This window comes from Cucurbita maxima, unplaced genomic scaffold (assembly GCF_002738345.1).
Source record: "Cucurbita maxima cultivar Rimu unplaced genomic scaffold, Cmax_1.0 Cma_Scf00026, whole genome shotgun sequence".
Classification (NCBI taxonomy): Eukaryota; Viridiplantae; Streptophyta; class Magnoliopsida; order Cucurbitales; family Cucurbitaceae; genus Cucurbita; species Cucurbita maxima.
Window position 1 is genome coordinate 2,464,955 of NW_019272042.1, and position 4,331 is coordinate 2,469,285.

Sequence of the window (4,331 nt, forward strand, 5' to 3'; positions counted from 1 at the left end):
GTTCATGTCAATTAATTTCTCCACTGTCATTATTCTTCCCTTTGGAACTCGTTCTCAGTTTTGGGTCTATTTTCCTTAGTGGAATGGAAAAATCTTGTTATCATAGTTGAACCAATGTATTATTATCGAACTTCTTATAATCATAAATCGTCATGAGGCAAGTAAAAGAGAAATATATGAATAAATGAATCGAGATTAATAAAAAATATAATGGTTAAGCAACGCTTAAAGAAAATTGGTAGTTATTATCTATATCAATAATGCACACCTTTCTTTTCAGTGTCTTAATCACAGAAGCTTCAAAACCAAGTTTACTTAGGTTGGAGTGGTTCTATATCGGGCGACTTTATGAAGTTTTCTTGAAAAAATATATGAGTAAGAACAAAAGTATGTTGAAAGGAACTCCGGTTGGGTTATAAGTTTATTTCCACTCTTAGAAACAATTCAATCAAATAAGTAATATGATTATGCCGTGAAAATGTAGGAAAATGTCAAGATTATGAGTGTTATATCCGAATTTCAAATCCTAATGTCAAGGCTATCATGTTAAAGTATTTGTGTTAATATATAGGATAGTATTGTAACTTGGGAATGTAAATGTTATCCCAGAGCCAAATTTAAATTTGAAGTAAATGTTTGTGTAGATATATAAATGCACTAAGAATGTGTTCAATGCATACTCACAAAAGTGTGTGAAAAGTACTTATATTATAGGCATTTAAGTTCTTTTTATCTATTTCTATAATTCCTCAAATCGATTTAATATAAGGGTTTGAGATATTTTAATTGATTTTGTGGGACCCTAGACAAAGAACAAAACATTTCTTATAAAGATGTAGCAATCTCTCCTTAGTAGATGCGTTTTAAAATCATGAGGCTGACGGTGATACATAACGGGTCAAAGTAGACAATATTTGCTAGCTTAAAGTGTTACAAATGGTATCAGAATTAGACATCGAGTGGTGTGCCAACGAGGATGCTAGATTCCCAAGGGGGTGGATTATGAGACCACACATTAGTTAGAGAGGGAAACGAAGTATTGAACACAACTCTATGTGGGAAACACTCGCACAGTTTATTAAGACCAATCAAGAATAGATTTACAAGACACTCGATAGATCTTTGTATTGCTTGGGATTTCTTAGGATGATGAACTAGGTAGAGTGGAGGGGTATTTATACTAGATGGTAGCCAATCTATTCCTAAAATTTCTACATGTTTTTCCTAAAATACATGAATCATTTTCCTAACTTTATTCCTAAAATCCCTAAATCATTTTCATACATTTATTCCTAAAATCCTAAATCATAAATATAATTACTCATACAATGGTTGAGCTTAACCCAATTGGGCTAGTGATGACATTTTAACATGAAGCAATCCTTAGAAGGGTGTGAAAACCTCTCTCTAGTAGACGTATTTTAAAGCTTTGAGGGAAACCTCGAAAGGAAAAGATCAGAGGACAATATATGTTAGTGGTGCGCTTGAACTGTTACAGATTTCTATAGAAAATTAGAGGGATTATTTGTCAGAAACAACATAGTTACACAGTAGTACGATATTGTCTCTCGAAGAACGTACACCCTTTGTTTAACGCCTAAGTTATTATGACTATACCTTCGAGACTCAACTTCTTTTGTTTGATACTTGAGCATTCTATTGATATGACTAAGTTAGGATAAAAGCATGACTCCAATACCATATTAGAATAACAAACTTCCACATTAGTATGATATTGTTCACTTCGAGCATAAGCTCTCATGACCTTACTTTTTATTTCTTCAAAAGGTTTCATATCAATGGGAGATAGTGTCCCTCATATATATACCAATGATTTTCTCCTTACATAGTTAACGTGGAATTTCAAGAATCCTCAACATTATTAAACATTTTAGGAGGAAAAAACTATCGAAAATGCTTGCATCAACTATTACGACCTAGTTAGAGTTTCTTTGTCTTACTTCTCACTTTTTACAAATATTTTTAAAACTCAAACAAAATTCTCAAAAAATTGTTTATTTTTTAATACGACTAAGAATTCAAATATTCAAACCACTTCTAAGCTTGGTTTGAAGTAGATCTCAATTCGAACATTTAATTCAATAGGGGCACAGATTACACTAACACTTGTAGTTGTGAGATGTATCCACAATCAATGTCAATTATGTAACGACCCAAAATTTTCTACTTAATTTAAGGTCGCTACTGTATACATATCATAAACATTGAATGCGGAAGACTTCATTTAAATTCCATAAAACATAACCTTTAACTTAAAACACAGCCATGGACTTAAGTGTTTCAAAAACATCTTTAAAACGACACAACAAAATACTCGAAATAAAATAAATAAGCTTTTAAGTTTAAAACATCCTATTCTAGCCTAAGTCTAAGAAAATAAATACCACTATCCTATGCATGTGCCATGATCTCGAGTTGCGATATAGTCGTCAGCCGTACAGGAATGCCTTGTCTTAATCTGAAAAAATATAGTAGCACATGGCTTGAATATTTATAGAAATACTCAGTAAGTGACCCTACTATTGGGGTTAAATGCAACAATCACATGCAATGAAATGATGGGACCTATCTTTCGTTTCGTTTCGTTTCGTTTTTCCTACGGTACTGTTCTAACGGGTAATCGTGGACGTGTACCATATACTCTACACACAGCCCATACGTGCGAGTAGGGCTCACCAGCTAGTTCGCACACCGCTAGGCCACTTTCCTTATCCGGTAAGCATACTATGGGAGCCCCTTATGTCGGGACCCGTTAAAACTACTAACCGTCATGGCAGCGCTATGCAAGCATAACGATCGTTGTCCTACCATTGGATGTATGCGTCCGTACCCTCATGATGGGATAGAGGTATCCCCCTAGATGCATGAACACACATAATGCATGAGGTCCCCCCCCCCTACTTCTACATTTATCATTAATGAACATAACCCCCTGTCACGTTTCATGCTTCATGTCATTCTCATTTTCAATTTACATTTCATACATGTTCCTATCGGGGTTATGATTCCAGACAGTTTATCGTGTTTCATGTCATACAATTCATGCTATTTACATTCAAATATAAGAGACCTAACATAACGTTTTATGCTTTTAACATAGCATTTCATCATATACACATCATACCATGACATATTGCATCACAATGTATCATATCATAAACAAGTCATAACGTAAATCGTAGTCATATCGTTTTCTAACTTATCATAGCCTTAACGTTCTTATACCTATCACAAACATATCATTAGTGAACGTACCTCAGTTATATCATCACAAGAACGTAACCTAACGTTATCGTTCTATCAATCCTAACGCTATCGTTCTATCAATCTATCACAAACCTATCCCTTTCTACCCGTAGCCTAATCGTATTCTTCCATCAATCTCTCTTATCCATATCACTCCGGTATGTAACCTAACCTTAACGTTTCATGAACGTATTTGACTCCTATCGTTACATTTCGTTTTGTGCATCCTTCTCGTATCCTATCTCAAACATATCATTGAACACATCGTACCATAATTATTATCAAACAATTCACATATTATAACATATACATAACAAATAAGAAGCGTATCGATCCACAGACAATTCCCACATATCAATATATATGACACGTGCAGAACCACGGAGCACGTGTCAACAACAAATATAACCATGCCGATAGTAAGGTCACTTACCTGGCTCGCTTAAGTCGTTGTCACAAATATATCTTTAATGAAAGTTCGATTCCGTGCTTTGAAATCCGAGTCAACATATATGAGCTCATAACATTAGTTTCAAGTTTGAATTCTATAAAATTATTTACCTAAGTTACATTGGCTATAGTAAAATTCTAATATTTTCTGTTAAACAAAATTTAGAGGAGCACATTGCTCTCTTATCTTTCCTGTTTTATTGTTAAATATTGTTCAACAAATCTTTCCCCAATCTCCCTCCCTCTCTAATTATTTTAATTCTGTAAATAGGTTTTTCAAGGTGTAAATAGATATTACGGGCCAATTTTAAGTCCATGGCTATGATCTTTTAAGTTATAGATATGCAAACTAAAATTTTATTGAATCTAACCTTATAAGCTTATTTCGTATAACTTAAAATGCTAACAAAAATCTAATCAATGGTATATGGGATCTGATTATTACAGACCTGTTTTGATCCTAAATTAATTTCTTCGGATCTGATTATTACAGACCTGAAAACGAAATCTGAGATAGGATTTTACCATACTGACAAAAATCTCTAAATGTGCAATCTTGCTTATATTGTTTTTTTTTTTTTTTTTTTTTTTTTTTTTTTTTTTTTTTTTTTTTT